Source organism: Hipposideros armiger, unplaced genomic scaffold (assembly GCF_001890085.2).
Source record: "Hipposideros armiger isolate ML-2016 unplaced genomic scaffold, ASM189008v1 scaffold_464, whole genome shotgun sequence".
In the NCBI taxonomy this organism is placed as follows: Eukaryota; Metazoa; Chordata; class Mammalia; order Chiroptera; family Hipposideridae; genus Hipposideros; species Hipposideros armiger.
The window spans coordinates 899,497-914,517 of NW_017731814.1; positions in this window are offsets into that span (position 1 = coordinate 899,497).

A 15,021-nucleotide genomic window follows, 5' to 3' on the forward strand; every position below is an offset into this window, starting at 1 on the left:
GTTGCTAGTTGGGAGGGGGTGAGGATGAAGGAGAAGTGGAAGGGATGAAACAATACAAATTGGTAACTACAATATGGCCTCAGGGATAGAAAAGACAGTCTGGGGAATATGATCAATAATGTTGTAAATATTTTTTAGGGGACCAGATGGTCTCATGTCTTGTCAAGGGGACCACTGCATAGACAGTGTAGAGGCCTGACCACCGCACTGTATTTCTGAAGCTGATGTTGAATAATATTGTATGTCAACTATAATTATATATATATATAGTCACGGGACGTGGAGTAGAGTGTGGGAATGGAGTCAATTAAATTGTAATAGATAAGTATGATATCGGGGGTGGAGAGCAGTGGATGGGGGAAGGGGGTGGTTACTTTGCGAGGGGTGAAAAGGATAACTATTGCATTGTTCTGTATACCTAAAACTAATAATAAAATAAAATAAAAAGGAGTTGGACATTGTGGGTGTTAGTCCTGCCTGGCTGCTAATTAGTTGTGTGACCTCCTGGTAACTCATTTTGCTTTTCTAGAAGACAGCTCCCTTTCCGCCCACACATAGGGCTGCTGAGAGGCCAGGGTGACATAATAAATGCCACCATTTATCAAGTGCTCTCTAAGTGCCAAGAGCTGTTTTAAGCGCCACACATACTTTATCTCATTTAACCCTCACAGTCCCTATCTGAGGTAGCGATTAATAGAATCTATAATCGAAGGTATAGATGAGTAGACTGAGGTCACATTGGTGTGGCTGAGTTCAAAACATGGGCTTCTCCCCACCATGGCAGAGTTGGGAGCCTTGAGTGTTCAGAAGATTTTGATTTAGTGGGCCTGGGGTAGGGTCCACACATTTGCTGGCTAAATAAGTGCCTGGGTTGTTTTGATGTGGATATTCCATGGACTTGAGTTTGAAAAATACTTCCCAAAGCCACAGTGTCCCTCTCCCGCACCAGAAACCATAAAGTGGTATGCACATATGAAGGAAGATGTTGACAGGAGGGTACCTCAGAGATCAGAGACAGCCAAATGCAAGTTGTAGGAGAAATATTAAAGGAATGGGTGGTCTCCTAGGCTCCCGGATCTGTCACCCCTAGCAGTCTGAAAACTGTGAGGTAAATCTAAAATGACAACCTGGTGATTGGGTAATTCTGAACAGGAGAGTAGGTAGGAAAGCTACCTTGGGTAGACTGGGCCCATTAGCCCTACCCACTCTATCCATCATTAACTATGCCATCTCACATACAGACAGCATTTTAAAATTTTTGTCTGTGATACCTTATTCAATCTTCTAATAAAAACTTTATAAAATGCATATGGTTTTCCTTTTTAATATACCAGGAAACTGAAGCTTGGAAAGGTCCCATGCCTAACCTCAGAGATCTCACAGCTGGTAAGTGGCAGGTGTGGTCTGGAAGCCTGGTCTCTTTTCATTAAGTCAAGTGCTCTTTTAGTACTTCATGGCCATTTACCAGTGACCCAGCAGGTACCCAGCACCACCACGGGCACAACAGACAACAGAAGGAGTCAAGACAGCAGCCCTGACCTTGAATAGTTTACAATTGCGTTGGATGACAATAGCAACAAAACTAGAGGATAATACAGAGTGGTATGGCTGGCCCAACGAGAACCAAGCACAAGCTGAGAATTACCTTGCATAACAGAGCAATTGTCTGTGTTTGTGACTCAGAAACAACACACAAGTGTGTGGGCTGCAGCATACCCAAAGTCAACATTTCCTTAGGCTAAATATGATTTGGCACTCCTTTGCTTGTGGGCCTTCCATAGATGCCCCTGCTCTTAGGATCAAATCCAGAAGCCATCCCTCTCTCTAGCCTCATCTTGTGCCATACTTCCCGTCTCTCTGCTCTCACTTCTCTAGAATGCCTGTTCCCTGCCACCCCCACCTCCTCTCACTGGGAAACTCTTACTCATCCTCTTGGTCTCAATTTAACCTGCCTTCCTCAGAGCGTCCTTTCTGCCTCCTTACCTTATTGGATGCCCACGTAGCATCCTGGGCTTTTTCTTTGAAGCCCTCATTGCAAATCTAATTGGTATTTAATATTTGTCTTCCCTACTACATTATAAGCTCCATGGGACAGATATTGTACCTATTACACTCACCACTGTATCCCTAGTACCCAGTGACCAGCACATAGTAGGGATTCAAATACCCCGTTGCACAAATGAATGAACTAATAAATAGATGGATGGGTAGATAGTTTAAAGATCTAATGAGTAGTGGAAACTATGTGATCTGTGTTTCCTGGTTGCAGGCCAGCATACCATGCTCATTTCAGTTCAGTGGATTTTTACTGGTACTGTGTTAGGCAGGGAACAGAAGCATGAATAAGATCTGGCTTCTTATAGTCATGCTAAGAAAAAGGAGAGGTACAAATAAGAGACAGCCGCGTATATGGCTTCCTTTTGGAAAACTGCTGTATTTCACTTTCCCAAAGGTTATAACCCAGAGCCATGTCCCCATGGTTAAGAGTTCTTTCCAATGGCCTTCAGGATATCAAGGGGCAAGGAAGGTGAGGTCCTAAGAGAGGAGGGTGTGGAGAGTGCAAAGCCTCCCAAGACAGAGAAAGTTCCCATAATAGCTGGCACGGAATAATCATGCACTAGCAGCGCCTGTACCACCTGGGAACTTGTTGAAAGTGCACATTCTTAGGCTTCACTGTAGATCTGCCAAGTGAGAAGCAGTGGAGCTGAAGTGGCTGGTATAATCTTGAGGGCAGGTTGTGTATCTCTTCTAAATTTCATGGTAAGCTGAAACTGACTATGTCGGGAGTCTTTACACCACAGAAATTGGCAAATGCAAATCACATCTTCTCTTCCAAAGGGTTGTTTCACAGTTACCAGAATACCATTTGACTCAGGAATCCATGTTTTAGCAAGCCCTCCAGGGGATTCTGATGCCTTCTACTTCGCCCTCCCCAATGCAAAGCCATCCAAAATTCAGGTTTGCGCATTCGCGAGCCTGAGCTTGGATAGCTCCAGGGATTGTTTGTCCCTGGTTGTGATATGTGTATCAGCAAAGGAATAACTATTCCTCCTCCAGGGATCCTATCCCCCCCATGTAGGGGGAGATGTGAGGGTGAGAAGTGACTGCAGACTTGCTATTTTGGTCCCAACACCCAGCATTGTTGAAAAGAGGGCTGATGCGCAAACAAAGATTTCATAGCTGTGAATCTCAGCTGGCTAAAAACAGCCCCATTCTGATTACATAGCAAATTGAGGACCCCCTCCCCCCTTTTTTTGACAGAATTCAGAATGACTCTGGATGACAGTGATTTACTGAAATAGCAAATCCAGATTTCTGCCTATATCAGCACAGAATGCATCACACCTGCACGTGGTCCCTCAGGATATACTCACAGGCATTAGGGGGGAAAGAGGAACACAAAAGTAAATAAAGTTGCTCTGAGCAGTTACATTTCCCACTACTGTGGAGGATACAGGTGGGGGGAGTGGAAAGGGGTCCATTTTTTTATAGGAATAATGCTTCACATGCTTAATCTCATGTGTTATCCACTGAACCAGGTATATTGGCTAATGAACCAGGTAGTTCCACTAATGAGTCAAGCAGGTCACCTGCTGAAAACGTTTCCGAGACTAATTCATTCCTCAGCTGTGTTCCATTTTCTGAGGGCAGGAGTTTAACCTGGGTCTTCTTTGTTCTGGCCCCAACCAAGGCTTCCAGAATTTGGTGAACCACATGGAAGGAACTCCTTTTTTCACTTGCTGCCATAAATAGTATTTTGTTATCAGGAAATAGAAAAGGGTGTCAGTTTCATTGATTTTATGCTTTAATACCTGGCACTTAGGTGATCCTTGATAAATGCTTGTTAAAGAAATGGATAGGCAAGCTGGATAAATGGATGAATGAATGAATGAATGAATGAACAAACCTTTTTAAAATATGGGCTTGTAGATTTTACTTTTATTTGCAAATCTGACTTAGATTTTCTCTCTAGGTCAACTCGACTTTGCCTCTCTTAAAGAATTGCGAAGTTTACTGCTGACTTCCTCACCTCGATGGAATCATTAGGGTCATTGTTATTTCTAACATCTTCATTAACTACTGTTGATTAATCAGGCTGAGGATTAGAAATGCAGAGGGCATGGGCTCTCCACTGTTGTCCCAGAGGAGACAAAGATGTAATTTCACTAATTTGGGGCAGGTGCCTTGCCCATTCAGTTACATAGTCATCCAGGCCACTCTGCTTGCAGGTGTGAAAAGAGGGCCACAGAGCAGCTCCCTATCCCCAGGGCTTCCACCACACTCCCTGAGATGCCTAAAATATCCTTATATCTCATAGGAAGCTGGGAGGACAGGGCTTATAATTGAGCACATACTCTATGCTGGATATTATACTAGGTGCTTCAGGTAAATTCGCTCCTTTAATCCTTTCAACAACCTTGTGTGAAAAAAGGATTTTATTAGCCCATTTTGAGGAGCAAGAAATGGGGAGGGAATGAAGTCATTTGCTCAGGATCACATAGGTCAGTACGGCAGAGCTGGGATTTGAACATAGTCTGGTTTCACGTTTTTTTCAACTTTTCCAAATAGCTCTTTGGCTCTTGCAAGTTCCAACGGTAGCAAAAAACCTCAACACTTATATACATAGATGTGTATGTAAGGATGCGAGAGAGCAAAACCTGAATATTTTGTTAAGCATGAGAAAAGACATGTTGCTGATGCCTAAGCAGCAAGAGAGGAGGGGGTGCTGTGGCTATACCAACAAATGGTACAAATTCCCAGGTTCATAGGTACCTACTAACAGACAAAGGATCTACTTCTTGTTGGGCAACTGTAAGCAATTTTCCAAGTTACCTAAAATGGCTGCAAATCCCATTATTATTACTACTAGTAGTGGCTAATGTTTATCGAGTACTCAGTCAGCAATATTAAGAACCCTGCTTCAGTTTTCTTTTGATTAGCATTTTCATTGTGTATTTGTTACCATCCTTTTACTTTTAACCCATCTGTCTTTCTATTTGAAGTGTTTCATATTGAGTAGCATATATTTTGGTCTTTCCTTTTTATCCAGTCTGACAATTTCTATCAGTGATAGTTTTACACTTTTCTCATGCAATGTAAATATTGAAATAATTATATTGAAATGGGCAGTCTTGCTAGTTGTTTTCTATTTGTCCATCTGCTATTTGTTACTTTCCCCCTTCTTTTTTCTAATTTTGAATTGAGTGTTTGTTATCATTCTATTTTATTTCTACTCTTGGCTTTTTAGTTATACCTGTTTTCTTTTTTAAACTGGTGGTTGCTTCAGGGTTTGCAATGTACCTTTAGCATATCACAGTCTATCTTAAAATAATATTGCACCACTTCATGTATAGTTAGAACCTTTCAATCATCTTCCGTTTTCTCTCTCTAATCCTTTGTCTTATTGCTTTTACAATTTACTTCTGTATATGTTGTAACACACAAAAATCACACTATCTAAAGCACAAACATTGCTTTAGATCATCAATTTTCTCTTAAAGTGATTGAAATAAGAAAAATACAGTCTTTTATCTTTACTTTTAATTTTACCATTTCTGAAACTCTTCATTTATTTGTGCAAATCTAAATTTTCTATTTGATATCATGATCCTTCTGTGGAAAAATTTTCTTTAAATTTCTGTAGTGCAGTTTTGCTTTCAATGCATTCTCTCTGTTTTTGTTTGCCTTAAAATCTCTAGTCCGCATTCATTTTTAAAAGATACTTTTGCTGAGTATAGAATTCTTCACTGATTATTTTGGTTGCTTATTCAATTAATTACTGAGAAAATGTAAACATTTCTAATTATGATTGTGGTTTTGTCTGTTTCTATATAATTCTGTCAAATTTTTTGCTTCATGTATTTGCAAGATTTGTTGTTAGGCACGTGCATATTTAAGACTGCTGCGTCTTATAGTAAATGGACCCTATGTATATTTGAAAGTTGCTGAGCGAATAGATCCTAAAAGTTCTCACACCAATGGAATAATTTATTTTGTAACTATATGAGGTGATAGATGTTAAATAAACTTATTGTGGTAATCATTTCATACTGTATGTATACCAAGTCATTATGCTGTATACATTCAACTTATACATTGCTGTATGTCAATTATATCTCAATAAAACTGAAAAAAGTAAAAAAGAAATATTGACCCTGTAAATTGACCCTTTTATCTTTAGGAAAAAAATTTTTTTTCTGTTTCAAGAAATGCTCTTCAACTTGAAACCTACCTATTTTGCCTGATACTAATACAGCCATACCAACTTTCATATGCTTAGTGTTTGCATGGTGTATTAGCTTTCTATTGCTGCATAATAATATTACCACACTTAGTGACTTAAGACAAAACACAATGATTTTTCAGTTTTTGTGGGTTGAGTCTAGGAATGGCTTAGATGAGCTCTCTGCAAAGTTACAATGACTATTATTGGCCAGGGCTAGGCTCTCATCTCAAGGCTTCACTGAGGAAGGATCCACTTCCAAGCTCATGTGGTTTTATTAGCAGAATTCAGCTACTGATATCAAGTTCAACTGAAGGACTCAGTTTTGGAGTAGCTGTTGTTCCTAATGGATTGCTGGCTGAAGGCTACCTCAGTCCTTTGTGATACACACTTCCCCAATATGCCCACTTGCTTTTTCAGACACAAACAAGGGAGAGAGTCTCCTAGCAAGATAAGTGTTACAATATTATGTAATGCAATCATAGAAGTGACATCCCATTACTAGGGCCATATTCTGTTGGTTAGAAGCAAGTCACTAGTCCTGCTGACAATCAAGGAGAAGGGATTACACAAGAATATAAATATCAAGATCAGGGATAATGAGAGGCATCTTAGAGACTGTCCATCACAAATGGTATAGATTTTTCCATCTTTTTTACTTTTAACCTATGTCTCTGTGTCTAAAGTGTGGTACTTATAAATAGCATACGGTTTACTTTTACTTTATTACAGTTTGACAATCTCTACCTTTTAATTGGGATGTTTAGTCTACTTAAATTTAATGTATTACTGATATGTTTGTATTTATGTCTGTCAACTTGTGTGTTTTTAAAATTTGTCCCATGTGCTTTTGGTTATTCAATTGTCTATTTCCTACTTATTTTTATAAATAAAGTGATTTGTTTTAGTATTCCAATTGATCTCCTCTGTTAGCTTTTACATTATGCCTGTTTGTATTATTTGTGTTGTATGAATATATGATTGCATAAGACTCTATAATGTCTTTTTAATGTATCAGAGTCTATCTTTTAAAAACATTCTACTACAGTGCTCGCTTCCGCAGCACATATACTAAAATTAGGACAATACAGAGAAGATTAACATGGCCCCTGCACAAGGATGACATGCAAATTCATGAAGCATTCCATATTTTAAATAAATAAATAAATAAAATACATAAAAATAAAAATATTCTACTACATCTTAAACAATGTAAAAACCTTAGAACAATTTACTTCCTGTTACCATCTCTCTGCTTTGTGTGCTCTCTGTCTTATATTTTACTTTTACATACATTAATATCTCACAATATATTGTTATAATTTTTACTTTAAATAGCCGATCATCTAATATATTGTCATATTTACCCTTTCTAATGATCTTTATTTCTTCTTGAAGAACTAGGTTTTAATGTGGTTTCATGTCCTTCAGCTTAAACTGTTTCTTTTTTTAAAATCATTTTAAATCATGCACATCTGCTGATGCCAAATTATCTAAGCATTTGTTTAATGGAACTTGTTTTATTTGACTTTTATTTTTTGAAAGATATTTTCTGTGGGTATGGAATTCTAGATTGATAGTTTTATTTTTTCTTTCAGTGCTTTAGAGTGTTATTCCATCATGTTCTGGCCTGCATTATTTCAGATGAAAGGATAATTGTCATTCTTAATTTTTCCCCTGTTTGTAATGTGTCTTTTTATTTTCTGTTTCCAAATGTGATGAAGTGTAGCTTTCTTTGTATTTATTCTGCTTAGGTTCACTAAACTACTTACAACTATGTTATCTGTCTTTCATTCATTTTTTAAATTTCAGCCTCATTCTTTCTCTCTGCTTCCTTCTTTCTCTCTTTTCATTATGGGGCTCCAATTACACAAATGTTATTTCATCTAGTAATGCTCCACAGAGATCAGATCCTCTGTTCTTTTTTTTTTTTTACACTCTCCTTTTCTTCATGTTTCATTTTGGATAATTTCTATTAACGTCTCATCAAGTTCACTGATGGTTTTCTCAGTTCTTTTTGATAACCCATTGAAAGAATTCTTCATATCTTCCATTATATAATTTTTTATTCCTAGCATCTCCATTTGGCCTTTTTTTGTCATAAAAAGTAGAAACACCTCTGATGAATGTCCTTCTCTGTACTTTCATGTTGTTCACCTTTTCCATAAAACTGTGTAACATTGGTCATAATTATTTTAAAGTTCCTCTCACATAATGTCAATATTTGAACTATCTCTGTGACTCTATTGACTCTTGATTCTCTTGATAACAGGTCATATTTTTTTTTGCTTTCTGTATATCTCATAGTTTTTTTTTAATTTTGAAATAATTTAAAACTTACAGAGAGTTGCAATGATAGTACAGAGAGTTTCAGTGTATACTTCACCCAGATTTTCCTAATGTTAATATCTTAAGTAACCATACAGTACAACGATCAAAACTAAGAAATTAACATTGGTACAATACTATTCATTAAGCTATAGTCTTTGCTCCAGCTTTCATAGTTTTTCTACTACTATCTCTTTTCTGTTCCAGGATCCAGTACCGTATTGCATATAATTGTTCTGTCAACTAGTCTCTTCCAGTCTGGGAAAGTTCCTAAGTCTTTCCCTGTCTTTCACAACCTTGTCATTTTTTTCTCATGGTTTTTGGTTGAATGTCATGTTGTGGATAAAAATATGGCAGATGTTGAAGTCAATAGGTTTACTTCAGGAATAGGACATCTTTTTCTGTCAGGCTTCTGGTTTGTGGGGGTGAGTCAATTTAGTTTGTAGTTAAGCTGAATCAGAGCTTGATTGTTGCTTTCATTAGATTCAGTTTGTCACAGGTTTAAAATGATTTGAGGGCAGGATTAGAATTTCCCTTTTAGCAGGGTTTGTGGTCTGAATTCCTGGATGGTTTGTCTCAATTCTCCTGCTCTTTAAGTTTCAGCAGTTTCCATATATCTGCATTTCAAGAAGACTTTCACAGCTTTCTTGCCCTCACTCCCAGTACTTTGCATGAGCCTTAACAAAAGCCAGTGGAAAAAATTAGGAAATGGATTCAGACTTCTTATTTGTAGGGCTCCTATAGATTCTAAACCATTATTCCTATCTGATTTTGGCCCTTACAAATTCATTGAAATTTTACCTGTTTTCTTCTTACATATGTCTTTGGTGGCTTGCTCCTTCCTCAACTATTCTATGATTATGAAAAGCATCATCTTGGGTCTCTTCTTTGCTTGGAGGGCTATGGGATTATCTGAATTTTAGTTCATTAGTTTTTTGTGTGTGCATCTTTAGTTCTTTGATAGGCTTAACAATTAAAATGGTGTAGGCTATTTAGTTTGTTCTTATTGTTAGAATAATAACAATATTTCCTTGGGGTTTTCTACATCTCACATAGAAGTTGAAGGATCTGAATTATTTTAAAGATCTGAATTATTTTAATCATATAATTATCTGGAATATCTTGAATGATCCATTAGAGATTTATACTTTTTGGCCATTTATACCTTTAATTCCTTTATCCACAAATTCAACTTCTTTTCTACATCACATCAACAAAAATCAATTATTTTATTGGCTTCCATAAGAAATAAACTCACATCAAACTTTTAGTAGGATTTCACTAATATTTTAAGTGGTCATTGGGAAGAGGGTCATTTTATAGAACTTTGTCCTTCTACTGTCTTTCCCCTCCATTCTCCTTTGTGCCCCTCTGTTCTTCATCCCCTTATGCTTGACCTCACCATGTGGTAGACTGACTTTCTTTCTCCATTATGCTGAGCAATTGACATTAGATTGTATTCTCATGCTTGTATCCTAAGGTATTCAGTAAAACAAAATATATTCTGTAGAACAAGTTCAATCCTCTTAAGGGAGCAGTTAGATTTATAAGTATGAGATTTTCTTCTTGTTTTATTATAAAGGGGATGGATGTCTGTATGGCATAAAGGGTTGGATTGTATGATCCCCAAGACTTTTTCAACTCTAAGGACCATAGAGAAACATAGAGGTGAGGCAAGGAAAGATGAGAGTTGAAAAGGAAACCAATATTTTCTGAGTACCTACTACATATCCCATGATAATAGTAACATTCCTGAATATTTGTTTAATGTTTGTTGTTTTCCAGGCACTCTACTTAGCATTTACATAAATTATGTAATTTAATCCTTCTTGTAAGATAGATCCTAATATCTTCTTATTTTATAGATGAGGAAAATGAGGCTTGGAAAGGTTAGGTTACTTGTTCAAAATCATCCACTTAATCATTGGTAGAGTATAAAAGCGGGAATTGAACTCTGGATGTTCTGACTCAAGAGCCATAGTGCGTCATCACTACATAAAATGCCAAGCGCTTCTGTATAGTCTTTCACAATTCTAATGACCCTGTAAGGAAGGCATTTTTACCTTCTCATTTACCACTGAGAAAGCTCAGAGGTGGTAAAACTGAGTTACCTTTGGTTGTACATCCAGCAAGTGGCAGGAGAACCAGGATGACTTAATTATGCATAATTCTGAGGTTCTTCTCTTTCCGTGGTACCCTGGGCACTCTGGCTGGGCAGTGTTTACATGACAGGCAGTGACAATGCCTAGCCAGGAGGAAAAGCATTTCATGAAGAAATTGTGCCACGAGAGAAAAGATAATAGATTCTGGGCTAGAACCCACCTCTGTGGCTTCCACGTCCCTGTAACTTTAACTCCCCATCAAAGCAGCAGTTTCTCATCCTGTACCTCAAAGCTGGCTGGCAGTTCTCGCTGTCTTGTGCCTCCCTCGGGACAGATCATTTGCTGACAGCGGCCGTGGACGGCAGGTGCAAGGAACAGGAGATGCAATAGCGTTGTCTAAGTCAATACCAGGCATGTTTAGGCTAATGTAACCCTGAACCAGACAGTGACTGTGCAATCCACAGCTGAACCTGCAGTGATGGTAGGTGGAGAAACATGTGTATCTTGACTGGAGTCAGCACAACATCTGGTGAACCTGGCCTATTGCTTCATAATTAATCTTGGTGTTGAGTCTAATGACACGATGGAATTGAGAAATTGAGCAATTTGATTGGACACATTTTGATAGTTTAATTTTCAATAACACATGGTCAGAGCTTGTTCGCATAATTACTAAATAGATTAATATGCCAATATTTCTGACCAACTGGATGGCAAAGATCCAGGCCTTCAAGGATCTTTGATGGGCCTTTAAATTAAAGCTGATGTTCTGGAGAGAATGGAGGTGCAGGCCTCCTGAGAATATAAAACCAAATCAGGGCTAGTGATGAAGGCCTTGGAAATAGCAACTTTATCGTTACCCTAACAATTAAACCCTTCATGAGTTGACTGCTTATGGGATGTCAATTTGTCTGCACAGACACTGTTCCATGAGTTTCAAGACTGTTGGGAAACCTGTCATCCCTCCCTAAGGGATTCGGAGTCACTACTACTATGCTCATAATGAGGTGAAGTCAAGAAAAAAATCATACAAATGAGTCAACAAGTGCCATAGAATATGGATTGGCACCAGTTGCCCCCTGAGCCTTGTGCTCTTTTCTTTCAGGCCGAGTGTTTCAGACACAATCTAGTTGCAGTTGTCGTCAAGAACAGAAGGGGGAAAGCGAAGTGTCTCCATACCTGTAATCTTCAGCATGTGATCTGTAGCACATAGGAGTCAGGAATCTGATGCTATTTTCCCTTGTGAAAAGAAGAGGACAAAAGTTTGTCACTGAGAGTGTTTAGGACTAGAACCAATGCAGGTTCAGTGAGACAGAAAAGCAGGCAAGTAGACTCTGCTGCGAGATGGCCTGGGTTCATGATCACTAGGAATAAACTATTTAGCAATGATGAGCCTCAGCCTTCTGACCTATAAAATGGGACATTTCTAGTACTTATGTCGTAGGTAAGACTCATAAAATGCTTAGATCAGCAAGTGACACATAGTACACCTTAATAAATGTTAAGCAGGTTCAAGAGACATGACCCAGGACAGCTACGGACTATTTTGGTTTAGGGACTAGGGGAAAGTGATGTGTGTGGGAGGGGGTGGAGTCATGTTTTTTGCAGGGAGGTGGAGTGGGGTGGTAGGTGTGTGTGAGCAAGGATTCATTTCAGAGCAGTCTGGGGGACTTTTGCCTATTTGCCCTTGTTCAGGGTCATGTAATTAACATTCAAGTGGCTCCAACTTGAGTTGAAGCATCTGCTCATTAACAGTTCAGGTCCATGGATCTGACAAGGGAAAGCAGAGATGGTGGACTCCTTAAGGACAGAGGCTGGGTCTTTTCTAACCCGTGACTAGGATATAGCATGATATTGATGCCTTTCGGCTGCATGGATGAAAACTCCTAGCTGTTCATCACTCTGGCTTTATTCCCTTTCCCTTTTCGTTGGAGGGAGGAGCCAGCCCCAGCCCTTGCCTAGTGAATGACCATCATTTGTTTAGACAAATAGACTGAGCATCACTGTTGGGCATGATCTGCAGGCCTGACCCCTCCCTTCCTCCCCAAGAAAAAAGCATGAACTTGAACACTCCAGCCTCAGGAAAGAAGGTTCTTGCCTTGACTGGCTGGCACCTGCCGGCATCATGGGGGACAGTGAGGACGTCCCAGAACATCGTGGCCTCCCTGAGGGTCTGTGAGAAGGGCTGAAGGCAGTCCTCCGCCTTCAAGGTCAAGCTGTCAGTAGAAGATACTGTTCATTGCTTTTGTGTTTTTCCTTTCTCTGCCTTTTTCCTCTTGGCCCTCATGGTTAGAACTGCTCAGCACTCAGAGTGTTGTGGACACTTGAAAAAGCTTTGAGACGAAAATGGCAAAAAAAGTGAAGACAAAATTACAGAATGAGGCTATCAGAAAAGAAAGATACACAACACCATCCACTCCTGCCTGCAGCCTGCCCCTACCTTCCTGCCTCCCTCCCACTGGCCTCCCCCTTCTCTCTCTTTCTCACATACGCTTCAGAAATCAGGGACTGTCATCGAGGCCATTGGCGACATCTATTCTGGGGATGTACAGTACAAAGCTTAGACCTGGTATTTACTGCTGACTGACAAGTGAACCGTTTTAGCTGTCACTGGGTGGGCCTGTGATGGAGGCTAGAGAAAGTCTGCTTCTGTTCTTCCATTTGTTAATTAAAACAAAAATGTTTTAAGTGAATTTGGTGCTTGGGGAAAGGGGTGTGATTGGCAGCCCCGGGGGTTCCCCTCTGAAAGAAATAGTGCTGAAGCTGGGCTGTCTCCTAAGAACCACTTACTGTCTGCCAGGTCTTTCATTTCTGCATCACCTGTTCAAGGTGTTGGCAGCCATGTAATAATAATAACAATAATGACTGGGTGGATGATATCCCTGTGTCTGCCTCTGAAAAGGTCATGCTGCACAGGTGATCTACCCTTGGGGGAAGGATTTATTTTGTGAATTTCTTCCTGTCTATGAGAAGAGGGCAAAGTCATTTTCTTCCTCAGGCAGGAAATTCAATCCAATTGAACAAGAATTTATTGATTTATTGAGCACCTACTATGTGAGAAGCTGTCCCCCACATTAAGTCAATGGAGAGCTCATGCCAAGCCAGGGAGATGTGGCCCAAAGCCTAGAAAGTATGTAGGAAGGAAAGAAAAGGGAGGGATGTGTTGAGCAGCAGTGTAGGGTAGTGTTAGACTTTAGAATCAAGCGAGTCCTGGGTTTGAACCCCATTTTGCCACTTTCCACACGTGTACTATGGGGCGCATTATTTTCTGTAAGCCTCAGTCTCTTCAACTAGGAATGGGCATCGTAATAGCTCCTTGGTAGAGATAATATATGTGCAGCATCTGCAGAGAGTCATTGCTCAGGAAATGTAGTGCTGTTATTGTGTATGCTATATGCCAGTGCCAACTCGCCCCCGGAAGTTGGCTAGGAAATCCAGCCTTCTGCTCAAAGAAGTGTCCCTCTCCTGCAGCTCTGGTAGGTCTCTAAGTGCTGCCCACTGAACCTGCGGGTGAGTGACCCCATCTCTGAGGTCCACCCCACTGCTCCATGAAATATTCACAGTCGATGTTATCTGCTGACAGTCATTAGCTCTACCTCATGTTCCTCTCACCACAGAGAGGAAGCGATTCATTAATATTTATTCATCTTGATTTGCTTTGTTTTTCTTTCTTTAAAACCCCATTTCAGGATTTATGGGATAATTTTGTAGCATGCTTCACTCATGCTCTGTGGGTCTGGGCAGTCTCCATTGTCTGGAGCTAAATCCTTCCAGAGGAGTGGTGGGTCAGGGTTATTACAAATCCAGCAAGCCTGTTTCATCAAATCCCTGTGCAAAGCATTTAAGAGAGTCTCTGGCCCTTTGCTTTATGAGCCTCTGTGTTCTCGCACTGTGGGCTGGGAACAACCAACCTGTCTCTAGCCCCGTATTTTCCCAAAGCTTTTTCCTGGGCGCCAGAGTCCCTCACAGAGTCGCAGCGGGCCCTTTGCTCATACAAGACACATGCAGCCTCCTTTGGCCCTGCATGCTTCCAGGAGCGGAGGCATTTGTGCCAGAAATGGAGACGCTGGGCCTGCAGGGACCAGTTCCTGCTCCTCTCCACCTGCAGACAGTATCCATGCCTCCAGATGGGCAAGTGCATGAGGAGAATTGGTTCTAGCCTCTTCGGCGGTGATGTCTGCCCTCCTCCAGGCTGGGAGGAGCTCCAGGAGCTCCGAATCAGAGTTGGACCTTTCCAGCAGCGCAGGCACACAGCACACCCCACCAGAGAGCACCCCGCCCCTCCTTTCCTAGCTCAGCTTTTCTCTTCCCAAGGAGCTGCCCCTGTGGTTGATGCTGCCACGCAGGCAACATTGTGTCTGCCTCTGA